Source organism: Anomaloglossus baeobatrachus, chromosome 1 (genome assembly GCF_048569485.1).
Source record: "Anomaloglossus baeobatrachus isolate aAnoBae1 chromosome 1, aAnoBae1.hap1, whole genome shotgun sequence".
In the NCBI taxonomy this organism is placed as follows: Eukaryota; Metazoa; Chordata; class Amphibia; order Anura; family Aromobatidae; genus Anomaloglossus; species Anomaloglossus baeobatrachus.
In genome coordinates this window covers 898,166,447-898,193,345 of record NC_134353.1, presented here as the reverse complement: position 1 = coordinate 898,193,345, position 26,899 = coordinate 898,166,447, and the positions used below count along the sequence as shown (strand labels likewise).

At 49.8% G+C, this 26,899-nt stretch overlaps 1 protein-coding gene across 1 annotated transcript in view; it reads right to left on the bottom strand.

The window, feature by feature from the left end:
* The window catches only part of LOC142256570 (phospholipid-transporting ATPase ID-like), a 193,160-nt gene extending 168,095 nt beyond the window's left edge, over positions 1-25,065 (bottom strand). The window contains exon 1 of the mRNA XM_075328358.1: positions 24,954-25,065. The gene's annotated coding sequence lies outside the window, so the exon portion shown is untranslated. The remainder of the gene's footprint in view (positions 1-24,953) is intronic.
* Between the last annotated feature and the right edge of the window lie 1,834 nt (positions 25,066-26,899).

Sequence of the window (26,899 nt, the reverse complement as noted above, 5' to 3'; positions counted from 1 at the left end):
GATCAATTTTAATACAAAATATTGGTGATGTCACCCCTTACATTGTCAGTGTCAGGACAACCCCATCCTGTAATTATCAAAACAAAGGGCAGCGCTGACTCCTGGTGGCTTCAGGCATCCGCGTATTATAAGGGCACCGCCTGCTATCAATAGCCACGTCCGTCTTTTACCGCCCCACCGAGCCGCACACGCGCTTCTCCGCTCTCTGACTCTTCGGCTATTTTTACTTTTTCTCTTTTTGTGTTTATGTTTCCTTCCATGGTTTTTACTGGAAGACATCTGTCTGGTTTCAATAAAATCTTGGCTCTCGTTCCAGTCTCTGTGCTGGGACAATATCAGAGCTACACCCATTATTTGCCACCGTGTTACTGTACACCCCGGGAGGAGGACACGCTGACGGCATGGAGCGGGCTGGCACATCTGTGGGGAGTTGGCAACATTTCAAAAAGTGAAGCAGTAAAAAAAAAATGGAGACAGGGTGAACGTTCTCACCAATCTCTGTGCAGCGCTGTAGAACACGGGGGTGAAAAGGTTAAAAAAAAAACAAAAAAAAACGGGTAAAAGTCAGGGGAACTCAGAGTCCTCCCTACCCCAGAGCTATTGGAATTGATGATGGTAATTACATTTATTAATGAACACAATCGCCCGCTATACACAGAAAGAAGCGGAATCTTGCCAATTCCACAATGAAGGAACTGTACTGAAAAGCCGGAGAATCTTCTATAAATATTACGTGAGGCTCTGACTATGTCTCCTGTACAGATAACAGCTGTCCACAGCTCATCCACAGACATGCCTGTACAGCGGCCATATCAGCACCATTTCCCAGCATGCACTGCGGCATCTAGAAAAAGTGTTATCTATATGGAGAAATCCACTTACGTCAAGGAAACATGTCAGATAAAGTGAACTTTGTATGGAGCCGTAACTAAAATTTCAGCTTTTTATTACTGTTCAGTAGTGATGAATGAGCACTACCATGCTTGGGAGCTCGGTACTCGTGATAGTGATGAGCGGGCACTACCATGCTCGGTACTCGTAACTAGTGATGAGCGGGCACCACCATGCTTGGGTGCCCAGTACTCGTACCTAGTGATGAGCGGGCACTACCATGCTTGGGAGCTCGGTACTCGTGACTAGTGATGAGCGGGCACCACCATGCTTGGGTGCCCAGTACTCGTACCTAGTGATGAGCGGGCACTACCATGCTTGGGAGCTCAGTACTCGTGACTAGTGATGAGCGAGCACTACCATGCTTGGGAGCTTGGTACTCGTGACTAGTGATGAGCGGGCACCACCATGCTTGGGTGCCCAGTACTCGTACCTAGTGATGAGCGGGCACTACCATGCTTGGGAGCTCAGTACTCGTGACTAGTGATGAGCGAGCACTACCATGCTCGGGTGCCCAGTACTCGTAACTAGTGATGAGCGGGCACCACCATGCTCGGGTGCTTGGCACTCGGTTAGAGCAGTTGGATTCCCGGATGGGCGCGACTTGAGCATCCAAGTATAATGGGGATTCAAGCATTTTTCTGGAGAAGCCAAGATATACTTCCCACCTCCTGTGCCAGACTCAGGAGGCATATGTACACTGGAGATCAAAATTAGAGAACAACACACAATTTCCTAAATGTTGCAGTCATTGTGTCGTTGTCGCGGGCGGAGGAGGGGACGCCGCGCTTCTCCCACTGCTCGGGTCCGGCTGCCGCGGCCGCCGCGGCCTGCTGATGCTCGGTGGCTCGAGCGATGGGCCGGATCCCGGGGACTCTAGCGGCGCTCCTCGCCCGTGAGTGAAAGGGGTGTTTGGAAGTGGGGATTGTTTATTGTCCGTGACGCCACCCACGGTTGTGGTGATTTGTTGACACCACCGCTGCTCTGTGTGGGGATCCCGGGAGTGATGGTATGGAGCAGCTAGATGTTAGTCCTCCCCTCCGTGGGTAGGGGGTTGGTTGTCCCGGGGCCCAGTGATGAGGTGGGAGATGCAGAGCTTGGTGGGCACAGGGACGCGGGGGGCAGCGCTGTGCCTTGCGGCACTGTGGTACTCACTCAGCCTGAGACGATGACACAGTTCTCGGTAAAACACACGGCTGGAAAGACGGTTCCCACGGACGGCTGCACTTGCTTTTCCCCAGTAGTTGACGGTGACGGTCCCTTTTCCTGCACCTAAGATGATGATGGTTGCGATGGGTTCCCACCGGTAACCCGCTCCCCGGCTTGGATATGGGCCGGAGGAGCCCTACTTTGCCTGCAGGCGCTGGCCCTGAGAAACTGGTGCCCTGGCGGTGGCGGTGTCTCTCTGTTACGGTTGGACTGTTGCCTTCAATCGGGACTTGGTTGTTGGGAGACAGACGTCCCCTTCACTGACGGATTTGGCAAATTATGGCGACTCCTAGCCTTGCCGGGATCCGAAAGGGCCCTGCCCTGGTGCTGACTGTTCTTCGTATACTGGTCCAGACCGCCGGGTCACCACCCGTCCGCGGTCCTTCCAGCAACCTCCGAGCAGTCCCCCTGCAGACTATTACCGCCGTCTGCTGACCTTGCTGTCAATGTCCGGGGCACACACCCGGACCAACTTCAGGCTTTACAAACTGTCACTACTCCTACTTTCCTCTTTTTCCACTTCACTTCCTTCTACTTTCACTTCCCTCACTTGACTCCACTGTTTACTCAAGCTCTCCCTGAGCTAAACTCCTCCACTCGACTGCCTGGTTTTCCCGCCTCCAGGGCTGTGAACTCCTCGGCGGGTGGAGCCAACCGCCTGGCCCACCCCCTGGTGTGGACACCAGCCCCTGGAGGAAGGCAACAAGGATTTTTGGTTAGCCAAGATGTTCCTAACTGGGGTGTAGGGTGTGGTGATGTTATGACCTGTGACCCCTGGCTTGCCCAGGGCGTCACATCGTCCTATGTGATTACTGTATATACTAACATGAGGAAACTCGCAGTATTTTAAGCTTATTTCAGAAATTACATTTATTTCAAAGCACATAATAAAAATGTAAATGAAATAGAACACGGATCAAAATTAGAGAACACTTTCAGATTCCTGCACGATATTGTGTTAATCTGGCACCTGGTGCTAATTTCCTTAATTATCTGACAAACCCTATGTAACTGGCAGCCTATCTTTCCAGTTTTCACTGACTTTGCAAAAATGGTGTGTCGTTCCAAAGTGACTGAAACCCTCCAGCAGCAGGTTTTCTAGATGAAGGCCAAAGGGGTGACCCTATCAGCCATAGCACGAGAAGTTGGTCGTTCTAAGTCTGTGATTTCAAGAATATTGCATCTTTACAATATCACAAACTCTTTCAAATCCCCCAAGAAGGCTGGTCACCCTCGAAAGACAAATGCAAGAGAGGACAGAATGATGTGGAGAATCTCATTCGTTTCAATACTGCAGCTGGCATTGCTCAGCAGTTCAGCACTGAACAGAGTAAGGATCTCTCTTGTCATACAGTATCATGATGTTTAAGAGCATTTGGACTGAAAGCCCACTCTGCAGTGACCAAACCTCTCATTAGCAGAAACAATCAGAAGGCTAGACTCCCCTTTGGTGAGGAGCATGTTGTGTGGACAGAGGAGAAGTGTCCACAGTTCATTTTAGTGATAATGATGACAGCAAGTTTAATTTATTTGGGTCTGATGGGAAACATTATGTTCATTGACCAACTGGGGAAAGACTGAACCCAAAGTGTGTTAAGAAGTCAGTGAAAGGTGGTGGAGGAAGTGTCATGGTTTGGGGAATGTTTTCTGCAGCAGGAGTTGGACTTGTCATCCACCTACATGGCAAAGTGAATGTAAAGGGTGCTTTACACACTGCGACATCGCTAGTGATTGCTAGCAATGTCGAGCGCGATAGCACCCGCCCCCGTCGTACGTGCGACATTTGGTGATTGCTGCCGTAGCGAACATTATCGCTACGGCAGCTTCACATGCACATACCTGTGCAGCGACGTCGCTGTGACAACTGAACAATCTCTCCTTCAAGGGGGAGGTGCGTTCGGCGTCACAGCGACGTCACTAAGCGGCCGCCCAATAGAAGCGGAGGGGCGGAGATGAGCGGGACGTAACATCCTGCCCACCTCCTTCCTTCCTCATTGCCGGTGGAGGCAGGTAAGGAGATGTTAGTCGTTCCTGCGGTGTCACACATACCGTGTGTTGCCGCAGGAACGACAAACAACATCATACCTGCAGAAGCAGCAATATTAAGGAAAGGAGCGATGTGTCAACGATCACCGTTTTTGGACGATTTTGCGATCGTTGAACGTCGCTCCTTGGTGTCACATGCTGCGATATCGCTACCGGCGCTGGATGTGCGTCGCTAACGACGTGACCTCGACGATATATCGGTAGCGATGTCGCAGTGTGTAACACACCCTTAAGAGTGGATCAGAACCTTCTTCCACAATATGTGGTTCCTTACTTGCGTTCATCACTCAATCAGTCAGCAATTTTCATGCAGGACAATGCCCCCTGTCACACAGCAAAAAGGACAAAGCAGTTCCTTGAAACAGAAAACATTGAAACTTTAAAATAGCCATCTAGAATCCTGATCTAAACCCAATAGAAAACCTCTGGAAAATCCTTGGTGAGAAAGTTATGGCCAAGAAACCCACATCAGTCAAATAACTGTGGAAGAGACTGGAATAAGATAAGATAAGATAAGAGAAAAATATAAATTCAATACTTTTGTTTTTGCACTCATTTTTCATGAGCTGAACTCAAACATCTAAGTTTTTCTATGTACACAAAAGGGCTTTTTCTCTCAAATACTGTTCACAAAATTTGTCTAAGGCTATGTGCCCACGGTGCGTTTTTTCATGCTTTTCTGCAGCGTTTTCAACTGCACCTTTTTAGTGCTCAAATGGCTGCGTTTTGATTTCCCAGCAAAGTCTATGGGAAATAGGGTTTTCCTGTGCCCAACATGCATTTGAAAACGCTGCGTCAAATTTGCATATTTTTTGACAAAAACCATGCGTTTTAAAAAGCAGCATGTCAATTGTTTTTGCCATTTGAGGTGCGTTTAGATAACATAGAAGTCAATGAGAAGCAGGGAGTAACCAAGAAACATCAAAATTCCAGCGTTTTACCTGCTTTTTAGGTGCAGAAAACATGCGTTTTGGACTACTAAAACGCATGCTTTTTGCACATCAAAATAATGATTTCATATGTCCCTTTACACACACACATAGTCCGACAATTTATTTAAAGAAAATTATCATTTTATTGCTATATTTCCGTTTTTTATTAAATAACCGCTATAATTCTATTAAATCTTGCTATTTTTTTTTTCATACAAATAGTTATGTGCCCCTTTTTTTTCTCTTTTTTCATTTGGTGTAACTTTATTTATCAGTGTCTTGATGTTCAAAACGCATGTGTCAAAAAGCATTTGAAAAAGCATTCAAAAAGCGCTAAAAACGCATAAAATACGCGGCAAATACGCTTGCGTTTTCAGCGCTAAAGTTCAGCAAAAGGCAACTTTGGCTAATTCAATTAAGGACAAAACGTTCATTTAGAACTGCAAGTAGGGAAAGGCAACGTGGACACATAGCCTAAATCCGAGTCCGTGGGAGTGTCTCCTTTGCTGAGATAATCCATCCACCTCACAGGTCTGACATATCAAGATGCTGATTAGACAGAATGAGTATTAGGCCTCTGTCACACGTTCGTGCCTCCGGTACGTGTTTGGCAGTTTTCTCACGTACCGGAGACACGTACACACGTGGACATATGATTTCATAATGGTTTGGACACACGTATTTTGGAACGGAACGTGTGTCCGTTCCATACTTACGTGTGTCCGTGAGCTCCACACGCCGACATGTCCACGTATTCTCCGGCAGCACGGGTGTCACATGGCCCGCACCCGTACCACACGGATGTAGTGTGGATGCGGTCCCGTGTGACACGCGCCGGAGAACACGTGTCATTAATTTAAAATTAAAAAAAACACATACTCACCTCCACCAGCCCTGCAGAATCTTCCGCTCCAAACAGTTGCTGCCGCCGCCGCTCATTATGAGCGTGTTATGGAGGTGGGCGTGCTGTCACGGGCGCTGATCTCCGCCCCTCTGCTCGGCCGGAAGCAGCATCAGCGGGGAATGGGCAGGGCTGGAGCCGAAGATCAGAACCCTGGACAGCAGAGAGGACCACGTGAGTATGCAAATTACTGGTTCTCCATGTGTTATCGCGGATAGCACACGGAGAACACACGTGGACCGCATGTACCCGAGACACATACTTACCACACGCAACACGCAGGGAAAATACGTGTCTTGCGGCACGTGCGTGATTTCCACGTGAGTGTGGGAGAGGCCTTACACAGGTGTGCTTTAGTCTGGCCACAATAAAAGACCTCTCTAAAATGTGCAGTTTTATCACACAGCACAATGCCACAGATGTCGCAAATGTTGATACAGTGTGCAATAGGCATGCTGACTGCAGGGATGTCCTCCAGAGCTGTTGCTCGTGAATTGAATGTTCATTTCTCTACCATAAGCCGTCTCCAAAGGCGTTTCAGAGAGTTTGTCAGAACATCCAACTGACCACACAACCGCAGACCATGTGCAACCATCCCAGCCCAGGACCTCCACATCCAGCACCTTCACCTCCAAGATCATCTGAGACCAGCTGCCTGGGGCTGAGGTTGGTTTGCATAACCAAAGAATTTCTGCGCAAACTGTCAGAAACCATCTAAAGCCTGCTTTACATGTTACGATCCAGCATCCGATATCGTATGCGACCGTAACCGCCCCCATCGTATGCGCGGTACGTTCAATTTGTTGAATGTGCCGCACAAACGATTAACCCCCATCACACGTGCTTACCCATCCATACGACCTCGATGTGGGCGGCGAACGTCCACTTCCTGGAGTGGGAGGGACATTCGGCGTCACAGCGACGTCATGCGGCAGCCGGCCAATAGAAGCGGAGGGGCGGAGCTGAGTGGGACATAAACATCCCGCCCACCTCCTTCCTCCCGCATTACTGGCCGGGAGCCGCGGGACGCAGGTAAGATCTGTTCATCGTTCCCGGGGTGTCACACGCTGCGATGTGTGCTACCCCGGGTACGATGAACAATCTGACGTTTGATTTTTAGGAATTGAATGACGTGCGTGCCATGAACGTTTTAACGTTCAATTACAATCGCACGTACCTGTCACACGCTACAATGTACCTTACAATGCCGGATGTGCGTCACTTACGACGTGACCCCGCCGACACATTGTAAGATATATTGTAGCGTGTAAAGCGGGCTTTAGGGAAGCTCATCTCTTGCTCGTTGTCCTCATCGGGTTCTCCATTGGACTGCAGTTTGTTATCATAGCCGACTTGTGTGGGTAAATGCTCACATTCCATGGCGTCTGGCACATTGGAGAGGTGCTCTCTTCACGGATGAATCACGATTTTCACTGTAGAAGGCAAATTGGAAAATAGGGGTCACACCAAATACTGACTGGTTTTCTGACCTCCAGGACACTCCCAAAACTGTAAAACTGCACTGTCACAAACCACCGGGGGGGTCACTCAGAAATCCCCCGCGCTGGCTACCAGTACGTCACAATCGGGGTGTAACAAGTGGGGGGTCACCCCTCCTTTATACCTCCCGACCGACAGACAGAGCACGTGACGCGCTCTCTAGCGCCCCTCTTATAGTCAGGCCAATTATGGAATTGCCCGACCATAAGCAAGGAGGCCGCTATACTACTTATGCCGATTATTGAAGGGTCCCCGGTGAGAGTAAGGTATATATTCCCCCGACCTCCGCGGGCGGAATATATAAAATCTCCCCGAATCTCACTGGCCTCCCCACAATAATCCTTGGCACAATTCGCTGCCACCAACCGATTTACGGTAACTATTAGCCGAACACACAGACGTGGGATTCAAGATCGAGATAACAGAACAGCCCAAGATTAATTATATAATTTAATCAGCCTAAAGCACACTAGAAACTACAATATATACAATAGGGAATCTACAGAATATACATATGTCAGAGTACAGTTACAATCAAAGCATGGGTTACAAACAGGCATACACAGTTCCAGCAGTTACCTTGTTGCGTCTGGCCACAGGGGGGCGCTGTAGACCAGGTTTCCAGGAACTCCCTCACAGGTCTTTCCCAACCAGGCCCCCGAGCAGAAGAACACTGGAAAATGGCCGAAGTAGGGTTATCAACCTGGCCAAATCCAGGTCCCCTCCTACCTTCGTGACCTCACAGGGAGCACTGCTCCACCCCTGGCTTGAGTTATGGACAAAATCCACAACATGGAATATGGCCATAACTTGGCCTGGGAGCGTCGTAGGCGGACGCCAATGCTCTCATTGTGACAGTTATGAATTTAGCTACAGAACGAGGGGACTCATGACCTGTCTGCCAGTTCCCCATTGGCTGATATCACGCCTGGGGCATTTCCCAATGTCCTGCTCCCATAAAAAGGGGGTGCCGGCATCGTCCACATGCGGAGACACCATTTTTATGGTTGCCATATTTATCGGAAATATGGCTTGCGAGATATGAACCATTTTTTACTGGAGTCGTTCTGTCTAGCTAGTTCCATAGCCTTGCTAATGAGATACAACTCTTGTTACAGGGTGACGGCAGGGAGTCATCCTGTGTCCTTTGTTCCCACATCACCTAATTTCCATATCACAGGACATGGCCATGGAGGTGTAAGTGGAACACTGAGAACAAGAAGGGAGGGGGCACTGCCAGGGAGTGATGAGGGATTATGACTGGAGTCATAATTCATCTTCATATCCCGGGATTTGCCTCACACCTCCCCCCTTTTGAGGGCGCTAGGGGGCAGCACACTCCGGTGTTCCCCCGTGCGCCCGTCCGCGACCTCTCCTTGTCGGGACAGCCCGTCTGCGTTACCGTGGTCACGGCCCCTTTTGTGGCGAATGGTGAAGTTGTATTGCTGGAGCGCAAGGCTCCATCGCAACAATCGCCCCTTCGTCCCAGAGACGGTGTGCAACCAGCTGAGGGGATTGTGGTCCGTCTCCACGATGAAGTGGCGCCCGTATAGATAGGGTTGCAGACGCTGCAGGGCCCACACTATGGCCAGGCACTCCTTCTCCATCGTGGAATAGGCAACTTCCCTTGGTAACAGCTTCCTGCTCAGGTACAAGACTGGGTGCTCTTGGCTCGCAGAGTCCACCTGGCTGAGCACCGCACCGAGGCCGAAGTCACTGGCGTCGGTCTGTACTACAAACGGCCGCGTGAAGTCGGCTGCCTGTAGCACGGGCGGGCTGGACAGGGCGTCCTTTAGGGCCCGGAAGGCTGTCTCGCAGTCCATTGTCCAATCGACTGCAGAGGGCAGCTTCTTCTTGGTGAGGTCCGTCAAGGGCTTTGCCAGGCTACTATAGCATGGAACAAACCTCCTATAGTACCCAGCGGTCCCCAAGAAGGACATCACCTGCTTCTTGGTCCTGGGGGTGGGCCAGGATGCGATGGCCTCCACTTTCTCAGGCTCGGGCTTCAGTGTTCTCCCACCTACCCGGTGACCGAGGTACTGGACCTCGCTCATGGCCAGCTGACACTTTCCCGGCTTGATGGTCAAACCTGCCCGGTGGATCCGCCTGAGCACCTGTGCTAGATGCTCTAGGTGGTCCTCCCAGGTGGGACTGAAGACGGCAATGTCATCCAGGTACGCGGCCGCGTACCCTTCAAGTCCCTTGAGCAGGGTGTTGACCATCCGCTGGAAAGTGGCAGGGGCATTCCTCATCCCGAATGGCATCACCGTGGACTCGTACAGTCCAAATGGGGTAATAAAGGCAGAGCGTTCCCTGGCCTTGCGCGTCAGGGGGATCTGCCAATATCCCCGGCTCAGATCCATGATGGTCAGGTACTGAGCCCCGGCCAACTGATCGAGCAGGTCATCGATGCGTGGCATTGGGTACGCATCGGCGACCGTGACAGCATTGAGCCCCCTGTAGTCCACGCAGAACCGAGTGGTTCGGTCCTTCTTAGGGACGAGGACTACAGGCGAGGCCCAAGCGCTGTTGGATGCCTGGATCACCCCCAGCTTCAGCATCTCGTCAATCTCCTGGCGCATGTGTTGCTGCACCTCCAGGGAGACCCGATATGCTGAACGCCGGATCGGGGGATGATCCCCAGTGTCCACGTGATGGACAGCCAAGTCAGTCCTTCCGGGCTGGTTGGTAAACAACCCCCGGAAGGGGAGGAGGGTGGCCCACAGCTGGGACCGTTGGTCTTCCAAGAGCTGGTGGCCAACCTCCACATCCTCAATGGATCCGCCTGCCCTAACCTGGGCTAGCATATCCAAGAGGGTTTCCGCTTCTCCCTCCTCGGGCAGGTTGCACACGGGGAGCGCACATGCCTCCCGCTCATGATGTGCCTTCATCATGTTCACATGGAAGGGCTTCCGCCTTCCACGGGCAGGGTCCAGGGTGACCAGGTACGTCACAGGGTTGAGCTGCTGGTACACGAGGTATGGGCCTTCCCAGGCTGCCTGAAGCTTGTCCTGTGGTACGGGGACCAGTACCCACACCTCTTGACCCACTTGGTAGGTCCTCTCACCAGCGTTCTGGTCGTACCAACGCTTCTGATCGGCCTGGGCTTGAGCCATATTGTCGTGTACCAGTTGCGTCAAGGCCTGCATTTTGTCCCGGAAGCGCATGACATACTCGATAACCGACACTCCAGGGGTGGCCAAATCCCCTTCCCAAGCCTCTTTCACCAGAGCCAGGGGGCCCCGCACACGTCGCCCGTACAGGAGCTCAAACGGTGAGAATCCTGTTGAGGCCTGTGGAACCTCCCGGTAAGCAAATAACAGGTGTGGGAGATACCGCTCCCAGTCACGCCCATGGGAGTCGACCAACATCTTAAGCATCTGCTTTAAGGTGCCATTGAACCGCTCGCACAGGCCATTAGTCTGTGGATGGTACGGGCTGGCCACCAGATGTCGCACCTGGACTTGCTTACAGAGGGCCTCCATCAGCTGGGACATGAATTGGGTCCCCCGGTCAGTGAGCATTTCCTGGGGAAAACCTACTCGGGAGAAAATCTCCAGCAATGCGGTGGCCACCTTGTCAGCCCGAATGGACGACAAGGCCACTGCTTCTGGGTACCGGGTGGCATAGTCCACTACCGTCAGTATGAAGCGTTTCCCGGAGCTGCTGGGGATGGCCAGCGGGCCGACCAGATCCACAGCCACCCTCCTGAAAGGCTCATCGATGATGGGCAGAGATACCAGTGGGGCTTTGGGGCGTGGCCCCGCCTTCCCCACTCTCTGACAGGTTTCACACGAACGGCAGTAGGCAGCCACATCGGCCCCCATTTTTGGCCAGTAGAAATGCTGGTTTAACCTGGCCTTGGTCTTAGCGATCCCTAGGTGTCCGGCCATCGGAATCTCATGTGCGATCCGCAACAACTCCGTCCGGAACGGATAGGGTACCACCAACTGTCGGTCCCTGGGCCACGCCTCCGGCGAACCCTGCTGGACCGTGGCCCGGTACAGCCGTCCTTGGTCCCAGACCACTCGCTCCGGGTCCGAGTCCGAGGGAGGCTGTGCCGCCTGCTCCTTAAGAGCTTTCAGGCTGTCGTCAGCTTCTAACGCTGCCTGAAACCCCTGACTAGATGTGGCCAGAATCGACGAGACTGTCACATCTTCAGTCAGTACCCCGGGACCTGTGTCCTGGCCTCCACCTGACTCGGCTGCCACTTGGTCAGAAGGGGAAGAGCTATCGGACCTCCGGGAGGCCCCTTGGCTTCCAGCACTCCCACTGCGGGTGACAGCGGCCACAGCCGCTGCGACCGTGGGTCGTGCCTGCTCCTCCTCCGTCCCTGACCAAGTCGCCGGTTCAGGCAGACCTACCTGGCTTCCTGACACCCCGGTTGTGGGGGAACCATGCACCGAGATCTTACCTGGGAGCACTTCCGCTCCTGGACCGGCCCCAATCTCACCTGCCTGTTCCCCTCCTGCAGCAACAGAACCCCGCTGTGAAATCTCTGGGGACCCCACATTTGCTGTGGTAGCCCCCACCCCACACACTGGTCCTCCCCCTGCAGCACCCTGCTCTCTGCTTATCCCTGCAGAGGGCAGCAGATCCCAGCTCACAGGCTGGTTACTTGTAGAGGCATTGTCACACCTTTCTCTGACCCCCTCCCCTGTCACAGCTGCAGCTGTGTGTGTGTCTATGGTGTCTATGCAAGCAGAAATATCAGAGTTCACTCCCTCCTCCCTTACATCATTCATAGATAACACATTAACATTGTCCGGAGGCATGTCAGTACTGGCTGAAGGTTCAGCCCTTGGTTGGGGCCCAAACTGGGAGGTTATCTGCCCCAAATCTGTCCCAAGTAGCACGTTTGCAGGGATCCGATCAGTTACCCCCACCTCCCTCACCCCCCGCCCTGCGCCCCAGTCCACATAAATGTCAGCAACAGGCAGCGCCGGGTCAGTGCCTCCAATCCCGGAGACAGCGAGGGTTTTTCCAGGGATCAAGTCTTGGGGGGACACCATCTCAGGCCGCACCAGAGTCACCTCCGAGGCGCTGTCTCGCAGTCCTATGGTCACAGACCGGCCGACGGTGACAGGTTGGAAGCTGTCCAGGGACCTACCACCACCCCCACCCACACAATACACCTTGGGCGGCCCTTGGGACGGGGACGGAGCCGGGGCCTTGGGACGCTGAGGGCACATGGCCTTGAAGTGTCCAGGTAGGTTGCACTGGTGGCACCGTCTTGGTTCTGCCACGGGCCTGGAGAGGGGAGTTGAGGGGGACACCCCCTGCAGTCTAGGGGCAGGTGGGGCAGTCGCAGAATTCATCTTACCCCCTCTCCAGGTGCTGCTGGTGGCCGCTCTCCTGGCCTCAGGGGCCCGGTTGTTGGTGTAGTCATCGGCAAGGGCAGCTGTAGCCGTGGACCCCTTTGGCTTCTGGTCTCGGATGAACTGGCGGAGATCCTCAGGGCAGTTCCACAAGAGTTGCTCCGTGACGAACAAGTCCAGGATCTCCGGTCCGGTGGAAAGCTGCAGGCCTTGGGTCCAGTGGTCGGCAGCTCGGGCAAGTGCCCGCCGGTGGTCAGCCCAGGAGTCCTTTGGTCCCTTCTGTAGGCTCCGGAACTTCTTGCGGTAGGACTCTGGAGTGAGGTTGTACTGTTGGATCAGGGCCCGCTTGATGGTGTCGTAGCCCTGATCTGCCTCAGCAGGCAAGTCCCCAAGGACATCCAGGGCCTTACCCCTTAAACGGGGGGTCAGGTATTTGGCCCACTGGTCCTTGTTCAGATGGTGCTGCAAGCAAGTCCGTTCAAAAGCAGTCAGGAAAGAGTCCAAGTCTCCATCCTTCTCCAGCACTGGGAAGTCCTCAACACGGACCTTTGGAAGTTTGGTGTTTTGAAGGTCACATGTGGCTGATGAGGGCCGGAGCTGAGCTAGCTGCAGCTGGTAGTCACGGTCTGCCTGTCGCTCTCGCTCTCGCTCTTCACGCGCTGCCTGCCGCTCTCGCTCCGCAGCCTCACGCTCTGCGTGCCGCTCTGCCCTGCGCTCTGCCAGGAGTTCCTTGTAGCCCTTCTGGTCTCCAGCCTGGAGAAGGGCCATAGCCATTTGAAGAAGGCTATCCGAGCCTCCCAGGCTCGGTGGAATGGCACGTGGTGATCTGCGGCACGCTGCGGAGCCTGGTGATTCACTGTCCCTTTCAGAGCGGAGGGCTGGCATCTGGCTCGTTGAGGAACCTTGGGTGAGCTCCTCCTCATCTTGTCCAGCAGTGCCAGGTTGCGCAATGTCCTCGGCAGAACGGTTTTCTGGCGTCGAGCTCCTGGAGGACTCGTGGGCAACCTCCTCATTGCTGTCCACAGCACCGTCCTCCCTCTCTTCGGCTCCTGCCTTAGCATTGGCCAGTTGCATAGCTCTACTCCTGGTGCCATCAGCCATTCTTGCAGACTTTTGGTCACTGACACAGAACTGACACCTGATGCCTCCACACACCTTACAGTATCTGCACTCTGACACTCTAGTGTTGAGCTAGTCTGAAGACCCCAGCAGCCACAGCTGCTGCAGGCAGTCTTTAGTGTCTGGGAGTATGGGTCTCACACTCACACACACTATTATCTCGATCCCACCGCTATGCCACCAATATGTCACAAACCACCGGGGGGGTCACTCAGAAATCCCCCGCGCTGGCTACCAGTACGTCACAATCGGGGTGTAACAAGTGGGGGGTCACCCCTCCTTTATACCTCCCGACCGACAGACAGAGCACGTGACGCGCTCTCTAGCGCCCCTCTTATAGTCAGGCCAATTATGGAATTGCCCGACCATAAGCAAGGAGGCCGCTATACTACTTATGCCGATTATTGAAGGGTCCCCGGTGAGAGTAAGGTATATATTCCCCCGACCTCCGCGGGCGGAATATATAAAATCTCCCCGAATCTCACTGGCCTCCCCACAATAATCCTTGGCACAATTCGCTGCCACCAACCGATTTACGGTAACTATTAGCCGAACACACAGACGTGGGATTCAAGATCGAGATAACAGAACAGCCCAAGATTAATTATATAATTTAATCAGCCTAAAGCACACTAGAAACTACAATATATACAATAGGGAATCTACAGAATATACATATGTCAGAGTACAGTTACAATCAAAGCATGGGTTACAAACAGGCATACACAGTTCCAGCAGTTACCTTGTTGCGTCTGGCCACAGGGGGGCGCTGTAGACCAGGTTTCCAGGAACTCCCTCACAGGTCTTTCCCAACCAGGCCCCCGAGCAGAAGAACACTGGAAAATGGCCGAAGTAGGGTTATCAACCTGGCCAAATCCAGGTCCCCTCCTACCTTCGTGACCTCACAGGGAAGCACTGCTCCACCCCTGGCTTGAGTTATGGACAAAATCCACAACATGGAATATGGCCATAACTTGGCCTGGGAGCGTCGTAGGCGGACGCCAATGCTCTCATTGTGACAGTTATGAATTTAGCTACAGAACGAGGGGACTCATGACCTGTCTGCCAGTTCCCCATTGGCTGATATCACGCCTGGGGCATTTCCCAATGTCCTGCTCCCATAAAAAGGGGGTGCCGGCATCGTCCACATGCGGAGACACCATTTTTATGGTTGCCATATTTATCGGAAATATGGCTTGCGAGATATGAACCATTTTTTACTGGAGTCGTTCTGTCTAGCTAGTTCCATAGCCTTGCTAATGAGATACAACTCTTGTTAAAGGGTGACGGCAGGGAGTCATCCTGTGTCCTTTGTTCCCACATCACCTAATTTCCATATCACAGGACATGGCCATGGAGGTGTAAGTGGAACACTGAGAACAAGAAGGGAGGGGGCACTGCCAGGGAGTGATGAGGGATTATGACTGGAGTCATAATTCATCTTCATATCCCGGGATTTGCCTCACATGCACATTTTAATAATAATAATTTTATTCATTTATATAGCGCTATTAATTCCACAGCACTTTACATACATTGGTAGCACTGTCCCCATTGGGGCTCACAATCTAGAGTCCCTATCTGTATGTCTTTGGGGTGTGGGAGGAAACCGGAGTACCCTGAGGAAACCCATGCAAACACGGGGAGAACATACAAACTCCTTGCAGATGTTGTCCTTGATGGGATTTGAACCCAGGACCCAGTGCTGCAAGACTGCAGTGCTAACCACTGAGCCACCGTAGAGTGGCCTTTTATTGTGGGCACCCTAAAGCTGGGTTCACACTAAGCGATAGCGACAACGACGTCGCTGTTACGTCACCATTTTCGGCGTCGTTGTCGTTGTCGCTGTGTGTGACACCAGCTTAAGGCACACCTGTGCAATAATCATGCTGTGTAATCAGCATCTTGATATGTCACACCTGTGAGGAGGATGGATTATCTTGGCAAAGAAGAGCTCACTAACAGATTTAGACGAATTTGTGAACAATGCTTGAGAGAAAAAGGCCTTCTGTGTACAAAGGAAAAGTCTTAAAGGGAACCTGTCTGGTCCAATATGCACCAAGAACCACGAGCAGTGCTGGGTGTATATTGCTAACCTCTGCCTAACCGTCCCAGCATAGATAAAGAGATCTTTAGAAAAAGTATTCCTAAAGATCCTTTACCGTATGCTAATGAGCGAGGGGACTAGTTCCCTGGGCGTTAGTACCCCTGGCTAATTGGCCCCATTAGCATGTTAGTACACCCCTGTGGTCCCCTGTGGGTGTGCTAACACGCTAATGAATATGCAGTGTCACAGGATGATCTCGCTCACCTCTCCCCTGCCATTGCGTCTGACGCTGGATTTCAGCTCAGTGCACATGACCCCGGAGTTTGGGTCATGCGCACTATGAAGCCGGGTGTAGCGTCCTGGCTTCAATCTGAAGTAGTGCACATGACCGAAACTCCAGGGTCATGCGCACTGAGCCGAAATCCAGTGTCGGACACGATGGCAGCGGAGAGGTGAGTGAGATCATCCTGTGATGCTGCATATTCATTAGCATGATAGCACACCCACAGGGGACCACAGGGGCGTACTAACATGCTAATGGAGGCGACTAGCCGGGGAACTAACGCCCAGGGAACAAGTCCCCTCACTCATTAGCATATCCTAAGAGAGCTTTAGCAATACTTTTTCTATAGATCTCTTTATCTATGATAATGTATACAGGGACAGTTAGGCAGGGATTAGCAATATGGACCCAGAACCGCTCGTGGTTCTGGGGGCATATTACACACGACAGGTTCCCTTTAAATCTTTGAAAAATGGGAGCAAAAGTGTTACATTTGTACTTTGGGTCAGTAATATACCTATTGTACCTCTTGTATCCATGTAGTAATATGAATTGATCTTTTGGACATTTTATTTAGCCCCTGGATAAAATGAACACATTAGATGAATTATAGACAGAATAAGATCATCATTAATAACTGTTCTTGTATAAATAGAAATTAAAAAAGTGAAATGAGACAACGGGTGTGGACTTCATTCAAGAAAGAATCCATTAGTCACAAGCTAACAAAATAGAAAGAATGTGACTAGTGACATCATCTGCGGAGAGTGTCTGCCCCGTCCTGCACTGACTTGTCGTGCACTGACTCATACATTCACATTACACCACATGTACCACTGGGGAAGTTGTAAAATTACAGTAGAGAATGGAGAGAGGAATATAAGAACGTTTATTAACTGTTTATGCATCACACAAAGGGATACAAAGTAACAGCATGAAATTACGCCAAGTCACAGGTCACCCTAAAAAATCCATGTAAGGCTGCTTTCACACATCCGGTTTTAGCAGTGCGGCTAAATCCGGCTCTAAAACCTATGCAACGGATGCGGCGAAAAAAACGCATCCTTTGCATAAGTTTTTACATGCGGCCCGTCCGGTTTTTGCCGGTTGTGGCAGGCTACTGAGCATGCGCAGTGCAAAAAAACGCATGCGGCGGCCGGATGCGGTTTTTGCCGCATCTGGCATCCATAGGCATGCATTGGAAAAAGCGCCGCATCGGCCGGATGCGGCGCGATGCGGTTTTTTTGCCGGACAAAAAAGGTGCCCGGCAACGTTCCATCCGGCCGCCGCATGGGCTAAATATGCCGCATCCGGCCATGCGGCACAATCCGGCACTAATGAAAGTCTATGCGGAAAAAATGCAACCGGCGGCAAAAAAAAACGGTTGCGTTTTTTCTGCAAAGAGCCGGATTGTGCCGCACAGCAAAAACCAGATGTGTGAAAGCAGCCTTAGGGGTACTTTGCACACTACGACATCGCAGCTGCGATGTCGGTGGGGTCAAATTGAAAGTGACGCACATCCGGCGTCGCTCTCGACATCATAGTGTGTAAAGCCTAGATGATACGATTAACGAGCGCAAAAGCGTCGTAATCGTATCATCGGTGTAGCGTCGGCGAAAACCATAATTACCTTGCTGCGACGGTCCGATGTTGTTCCTCGTTCCTGCGGCAGCACACATCACTGTGTGTGAAGTCGCAGGAGCGAGGAACATCTGCTACCTGCGTCCCGGCCGGCAATGCGTAAGGAAGGAGGTGGGCGGGATGTTTACATCCTGCTCATCTCCGCCCCTCCGCTGCTATTGGCCGCCTGCCGTGTGACGTCGCCATGACACCGCACGATCCGCCCCCTTAATAAGGAGGCGGATCGCCGGCCAGAGCGACGTCGCAGGACAGGTGAGTGCATGTGAAGCTGCCGTAGCGATAATGTTCGCTACGCCAGCTATCACCATGATATCGCATCTGCGACAGGGGCGGGGACTATCGCACTCGACATCGCAGCATAGGCTTGCGATGTCGGAATGTGCAAAGCCCGCCTTAGAGAATAGCACAGAAATATACTTCCATATATGATTAATCTGAGCAGGGCAGCTCCAAATTCAGATGTGGTTTACAGTAGTCTGTATTCTGTGTGTCACACAATATGGGACGATGTATATAACATAAATTTAAAGCACCACTCCAGTGTTTTGAGTTATTTTCACTGCTGGAGTGGTGCTTTAAATTTAAAGGGGTTATCCACTACTAGGAAAAACCCCATTCTGATTCCATATGTTTGACCCAGGTACAATAAAAAAGCCTATACTCACCTCCATGACCAATGCAGTTCCTGCCGGGGCTCACAGGACATAGTGACATCACTTGAGCTCCGCGTCCAATCAGCGCCGGCTTCCTTCTCTCTGCCTTCGGACAAATAAGTTAATCAGCAGGAAGTGAGCAGCAGCACTTCCTGTTGAGTAACGCGTTTGTCCAAAGGCAGAGAGAAGGAAACAGCACTGATTGGACATGGGGTTCGAGTGACATCACTATGTCATGTGAGCCACAGCAGGAACCGCACTGGCCGTGGAGGTGAGTATAGGCTTTTTTATTTTACCTGGGGGAAAGATATGGAATCAGAAAGGGTTGTCCTGGTAGTGGAGAACCCCTTTAAGTCCCATGCCCCAATCACCCACCGGCATCTTAATTTTTTTTTCTTTTGCTCCAGTTTCACAGTGCCATCTTGAGACCATAATTTCTCAATGGCCGGAAGTACGTCATAAACTAGTAGTGAAGGGGGCTTTACACGCTACGATATCGTTAATGTTTTATCGTCGAGGTCACATTGTTAGTGACGCACATCCGGCGTCATTAACAATATCGCAGCGTGTAATACTTACCAGCGACCTTAGGTGACCTCAAAAATGGTGAAAATCCTTCACCATGGAGAGGTCGTCCCAAACTCAAAAATCGGTAAGGGTTGTTTAGCGTTGTGGTTCATCGCTCATGCGGCAGCACACATCGCTATGTGTGACACCGCATGAGCGAGGACCGTCTCCTTACCTGCCGCCGGCCGCAATGCAGAAGGAAGAGGTGGGCGGGATGTTTACATCACGCTCAGCTCCGCCCCTCCGCTTTCATTGGCCGGCCGCTTAGTGACGTTGCGGTGACGTCGCTGTGATGCCGAACATCCCTCCCCCTTGAAGGAGGGATTGTTCGGCAGTCACAGCGCCGCCGCCGACCAGGTAAGTATGTGTGACGCTGCGTAGCGATAATGTTCGCTACGGCAGCGATCACAAACAATCGCATGCGCGATGGGGGCGGGTACTTACACGCTCGCTATCGCTAGAAATTGCTAGCGAAATCTCTACCGTGTAAAGCCCCCTTAAAGGTTGACCTCTGATGCACTCCATAAAACACTGGAGTTGCCAACAGGTCACAATCTACAGAAGACCGACCGAAGCGGTGGTGGAAACAGATGAAGATTCCGGCGTGTGACTGTAAGACGGGGGGTAGGGAACTTCAGAGCTGAAATAACAAAAAATGCTGGAGTAGTGCCTTAAGTATTAACCAGATTTACTAAAAATGAAACCACTGCTGATGAACTTCCACATAGCTGAGCCTGGTAATTTCCACTATTTTTTCTACCGCCAGTCTAATATTTATTTATACAACCTCAAGATCTTTTGGAGCGCTATGTAAAGTGCAGTTGAAACCAGAAGTTTACATACACTATCTATAAAGACACATCTGCAGGTTTTTCCCTCCTCTCTCTATAAAGACATATATGTATGTTTTTCTCACTATCTGACATGACATCAGAATAAACCCTTCCCGTTTCAGGTCAATTAGGAACCAAAATGATTTATATTTGCCAAATGCCAGAATAATTAGAGAGAGAGAATGTTTTAAGACATTTTTATTACTTTTGCAAAGTCAAAAGTTTACATACACTAAGAGCACTATGCCTTAAAACAATATGGGGCAGCCCATGTGATGATGTCATGTTTTTGGTAGCATCTGATAGGTTTATTGGCAACATTTGAGTTAATTAGAGACACACCTGACAATGTATTTCAATGCACATCTGAAACATACTGCTCCTTTGTGCAGCATCATGGGAAAGTCAAAAGAAATCAGTCAAGATCTCAGGAAGAGAATTGTGGACTCGCACAAGTTTGGGTCATTCTTGGGTGCAATTTCCAGATACCTGAAGGTGCCTCGTTCATCTGTACAAACAATTATTGCAAGTACAAACAAGATGGGAATGTCCACCCAAGACCTTGTGAAGATGCTGGCAGAAGATGGTAAGATTGTGTCATTAGCCACAGTGAAACAAGTACTGTATCTACATAGGCTGAAAGGCCACTCTGCCAGGAAGAGGCTATTACTCCAAAAGAAACATAAAAATGCCAGATTAATAGTTGCGAATGCACACAGGAACACAGACCTTAATTTTTGGAAACATGTCCTGTGGTCTGACGAAATTAAAATTGAACTGTTTTGCTATCATGACCATCGATAAGTTTGGAGAAAAAGGAGTTTTCAATCCTAAGAAGACCATCCCAACTGTGGAACATGGAGGTGGCAGCATCATGTTGTGAGGCTGTTTTGCTGCATTGGGGACTGGTGCACTTCACAAAATAGATGGCATCATGAAGAAAGAAGATTATGTGGCAATACTGAAGCAACATCTCAAGACATCAGCCAGGAACTTAAAGCTTGGGAGGAAATGGGTCTTCAAAATAGACAATGACCCAAAGCATCCTGCCAAACTGGTGACAAAGTGGCTTAAGGCTAACAAAGTCAATGTTTTGGAGTGGCCATCACAAAACCCTGATCTCAATCCTATTGAAAATTTATGGGCAAAGCTGAACAGGCTGGTGCAAGCAAGGCGACCTACAAACATGGCTCAGTTACACCAGTTCTGTCAGGAGGAAGGGGCCCCAATACCTACTGTGAGAAGCTTGTGGAAGGAGATCTAAAATGTTTCACCCAAGTCATACAGTGTAAGGGCAATGGTACCAAATACTAATGAAATGCATGGAAACTTTTGACTTTGCAGAAAGTAATAAAAATGCCCTTACAAATCCTGTCTCTCTCCCTCATTATTCTGGCATTTGGCAAAGAATAATGTTGGTTCCTAATTGACCAAAAACGGGAAAGGTTTATTCTGATTTCATGCCAGATAGTGAGAAAAACCTGCAGATGTGTCTTTATAGAAAGCGGAGGGAAAAACCTGCTGATGTGTCTTTATAGAAAGCGGAGGGGAAAACCTGCAGATGTGTCTTTATAGAAAGCGGAAGGAAAAACCTGCAGATGTGTCTTTATAGAAAGCGGAGGGAAAAACCTTCAGATGTGTCTTTTTAGATAGTGTTTGTAAACTTCTGGTTTCAACTATATAAAAGTATGACATGTATAAAGTCCATGACATCTGCTGTTATCTGTGTATTTTACTGTTCACCTCAAAGGGAGCTGAGCCGCCGTACCTGAGTATGACACAGTACATAGTGTACCCAGCTGCACTTGCAGCCGCACAGCCTGACACGAGAAGAGCTGATTAGTGGAGAAGGGCGGCTTGGTGTCAGGAATTGCAACGCTTGAAGTTCCTATTTTTCGCTGTTTGGTGTCAGACCCGTATCAATTCGATGATCAATGCTAAGTATCAGGCATCTACATCAAAGCCCTGTACAACCCATTTTATGGATGAAGCAGAAAGTGAAACACAGTCTGTTTCATAGGGTAAATTATCCTTAAAAGTAACCATCGTATTCATTTTATTTCATAAATCAGAAGAATAACTGAAAACCAAAACTTAATATATTTTATAAGAGAAATCTGTTTCTCTCTCCGCCTGGACTGATCTCTCATTCTCAAAATTCTAAATTCATGGGTAAAATCTGTCTTCAATGACTACGGGACCTTTTGATAAAGTTCTATGAGAACTGTGACTGCCATTTTAGGAGAACTTGCAGCAGAATGTCTGAGTCTGCCTCTAGCTCCACCCTCCTACAATTTCCCTCTCCCCCTTTCCATAGAGTTTTAAAAGCACTAACCATCATATCTTATCTCAGTATTGGTAAAATCTGTTTTTGATGAATACAGGACCATTCAATAAAGTTTTATTGAGGACTGTGACTGCCATTTCAGGAGAACTTGCAGCAGAATGTCTGAATCTGCCTCTAGCTCCACCCTCCTTCTAACCTCACCTTTCCATAAAGTTTTAATAACACTAACCATCACATTGGAAAAATCTTTCTTCAGTGAATACAGGACCTTCCGATAAAATTCTACTGAATAAATGTAACTGCCATTTCATGAGAACTTGCAGCAGAATTTGTAAGTCTGCTTCCACCTCCACCCTCCTTCTCCCCTCCCTTTTCCATAGAGTTTTAAAAGCATTATCCATCATATCCTATCTCGGTATTGGAGAAATCTGTCTTCAGTGAATACGGGACCTTCCAATAAAGTTCTACTGAGAATTGTAACTGCCATTTCAAGAGAACTTGCAGCAGAATATCTGAGTCTGCCTTTAGCTCCACCCTCCTTCTCCCCTCCCCTTTTCATAGAGTTTTAAAAGCACTAACCATCATATCCTATCTCAGTAGTGGGAAAATCTATTTTTAGTGAATATGGGTCCTTACGAAAAAGTTCCACTGAGAACTGTAACTGCCCTTTCAGGAGAACGTGCAGCAGAATCTCTACGTCTGCTTCTAGCTCCTCCGTCCTACACTTTCCCCCTACCCTTTCCATAGGGTTTTAAAAGCACTAACCATTAACTAATATCTCAATATTGGGAAAATCTTCACTAAACACAGCTTTTCCCCATGACTTGAGAGTCGAAAATGAATCAAAGAGGAGAATGAAGCAGATTTGTCTGATAAGATATATTACAAAGTTGCTTACTCTCATGTGTTCTGTTCATTTATGAAATAAAAATTAAACAACGGTTAGTCTTTAATCATCTTCTGGTCCCTTATGTATTGTATATAGTAAAGACTCCAATAACTTCCAATAATTTAGTTTATTGTCCCTAAATATTTAAATGAGGAAAATTTGCCCATAGTCTGATAATGAATGTCCTAATATTTAGTTTCTCCCACTGTAGCAACCCAAGCAAATCCCATATAGTCTGATCCTGCTATCAGAGGCTACCATAAAGGAAAGGACAGATGGATGGACACTGTATGCTTCCGTTATTTAAGCATCATATGATGTATAGGCCCTGTATAGCAGCATTATTAAAGCACGGTGATGAATAGGCACTATATAGCAGCATTATTAAAGCACGGTGATGAATAGGCACTATATAGCAGCATTATTAAAGCATAGTGTTACGGTATGTTCACAGGTGGCTTTTTTGCAGCATTTTTGAAGCAGCATATTAATTAAAAACTGAGCATTTTACACTATCAGTATAATCAATGACATTTCCAAAATCTCATGCACACCCTGTTTTGTTTTTTGTTTATAGCTTGCACCAATATACTGTGTAACATTATTTTTATTTTCCGCTTGTAAAGAGAGGTTGGTCTCTGGCATTTTCTCAGTTTTAGCCATATTTATGATTTGAAACTTTTTAAAAAATGTCCAAAAAATCTGCAAATTGAATCCGGTAGGAGAGGTGATGTAAAAAGTTGAGTGTCATTTCTAGACCGAAGTGCAATGTCTAAATATGAGCCAAATTTATCACATATCGAGCAACACTGATATTCTGGAATGCTCTCCCCCATACTCTGGAATGCTCTGCCACAACATATCAGACTCTCGCCTACCTTGACAGGTTTCAAAAGGAACCTGAAGAGCCACCTCTTCCGACAAGCCTACAACCTGCCGCAACCCTCAGTCTGATACAGCGCTGCACAGCCAGCTCTACCCTCACCTACTGTATCCTCACCTATCCCTTGTAGACTGTGAGCCCTCGCGGGCAGGGACCTCTCTCCTCCTGTACCAGTCTGTGTCTTGTATTGTTTATGATTATTGTACTTGTCCCTATTATGTATACCCCTTTCACATGTAAAGCGCCATGGAATTGATGGCGCTCTAATAATAAATAATAATAAATGATCCGTAAATATCAGCAACATATCCTCAGGCAAAACGGACTTTGAGATTAAAGGGTTGGAGAACGGCTGTAAATATTATATGGAGATTTTCTATCCGGATAATTTTGGAGAGATTTGTTTTTTTCATTCTTTTAGATGAAGTTTGCAAAATGATAACTTTGCTTTAAATAACAGAACATGTCATCATCGCATTCACAAGGTGACGGATTGTCATCATTCATACAAACGATAGCAATTTTGATGTATTTCACTAATATCCATATGGAAGAACATATTTAACCCAACACTGCCTCCTCCCCATATTTTTGATCCTGCAATTCTAAACTTTTATTGAAAAAAATAGCAAAGATGTCCAATGAGTTAAATGACAGATTGAGCTCTGCTACCTCTGTGCATGCTAACTGCACATTGTATATATACACATAAAACCATTATTATAAACAGCCCACCCAGGACCGAGGAAGCTGCTGCTGCATTGTATCACCATTGTATCGTGCTGTCCAGCAGTGGCACTGGATGTACACAGCAGCACGTGGAGTATCCCACCCTCCAGCAATGTTATCTGTGCCCCCTCCCCCTGGAATGAGACCAGTCCTCCCTGCAGGACACCCCTGGAATGCACAACTCCCCCTACCCCACATATAAAGCCCCACAGAGGGGCGCCTTACCCAGTGTGGGGGCTTCAGGCTGGCCCCTGGCACCACATCCCCTGACTGCTCTCCTCAGGAGTGAGAGGCTGTGAGTGCTGGGACTGTCCCGGCTGCTTCCTGCAGATACAGACTGATGTGTGAATGGCGCTGCACTCTCAGTAAACAGGCTGAGGAAGTTACAACACTCCACACTCACACACAGACCTTCCCACTGTGGGTGCAGCCCCAGGAATACTGAGCACAGCAAGGAGTGTCCCTGTATGGCCGCCTGACACCCCTAAAGTATACACTAGTGATGGGCAGTCCGGCTCTTTTTGATGAGCCGGCTCATTCGGCTCGGCTCACCAAAAAGAATCGGCTCTTTCGGCTCAAAAAACGGCTCTTTTTTTAAAAAAAACCCTCTGCTACACCTTGTGGTGATGCAGAACCTCCCCTGTACATTGGGAACCTCATTCTACACCCTTGTATGTATCTAGTGAAGCAGTAAAAACAGTTTTTAGCATTATTGTTTCCGTTTCCTCAGATTGTCAGCTCTTCTGGACAGGGCCCGCGCTCCTCTTTTATGTGGTGTTTTTTGTACATGTCCTTTCTACATTAGTCAGTGCTCTGATATGTGTCGCTCCTACAAAAGATTATAATTCCTGAAAATAAAGGCGAGTTGCAATTACTGTGCAGCCTGTCACTATATGTGCAACACACACACACACTGTACATACTGAACACAAAGGACACACATACATACACACATTGTACACACATACTGTATGCACACCAACATATGGAAGCATAGGATACTGAATAGCAAAATCAGTTCTTTTCAACACAACCTGGAACAGAAATGTTTAAATGCTAACATAGCATGGGTCCAACTTCTGCTGGTGGTGCAGAGCACTACAAATCCCAGCAAGTGGAACACAATATGGCAATGCAACACTAGTTACATACCAACTTTTTTAACAGTTAAGTGACAATAAATGTCATTGAGGTAGTATTGCACATAAAACAAATGTATAGAGGTTGTCCAGAAGGGCAGTGAGCCCCATAGGGGTGAATGGACCCCATGACGATCGGGAGGGTGCAAGGTTAGGAAAGGGTTAATAGGTTTGCATGGGATGGGGGATGTGTGGGAGTACAGGATTGGTAGTAGGGAGCTGTAAGGGGATTGGGGGGGAGCAAAGAAGGGGTGGGGTGTTGGGAGAGGTATAATAGAGGGGGGTGTGCTGTTTACCTCCCCTTTCGTCGATTGATCTTTGTGTCTCAGGACGTAGTGCTGCTGCTGCTTCCTGCCATGGCTGCCCTTGCTGAACTCCTGGAGATGGTGCGGGGGGCATCCGAGGTCATGGGAGTGGATGCCCTGAGGCAGCAGCTGGCAGCGGTCTGTGGGGCTGGAGCGGCGCCGCCTGCTGTTCCAGCGCCCGGGCCGTGGCTACGTGCTCGGCGGGCGCGACCGCCGGAGCGCTACTCCCCCAGCTGGAGGGGGAGAATCAGATCAAGGAGCCCCTGCGGGGACCCTCCGGAGCAGCGGCGGAGCCCTCCAACTAACCTAGGGGAGCAGCCGGCCACCGGGAGGAATCCGCGACGGAGATCCCGTGGGTCGGGGGTGGGCGGAGCCTCTGCGAGGCCCACTTCCGGTCCGCGGCCTGCGCAGCACCAGACCGGAGCATGGATGACGGCAGCCCCCAGTGATGTGCCGGCTGGGGGTGGCGCTCGGCGTGCCGGATTGCCGGAGGAGACTCCCTGCAGGCCGCAGGGGAGAGCAACAGGACGGGGGACGGGAGCGGATGTGAGCGGCGAGGTCAGGAGATCGGAGGAGGGGTACGGTGGCCCGCAGGCACAGAGGAGATCGGTAGTCACGGTCCCCCCCGGCGAGGAGCGTGCTGGGGGTGGGTCCCGGCGAGGAGCAAGCTCGGCACGGCCTTCCGGCAGTCGGCAGGGAGGGAGCCCACTGAGGACGACAGGAGAAG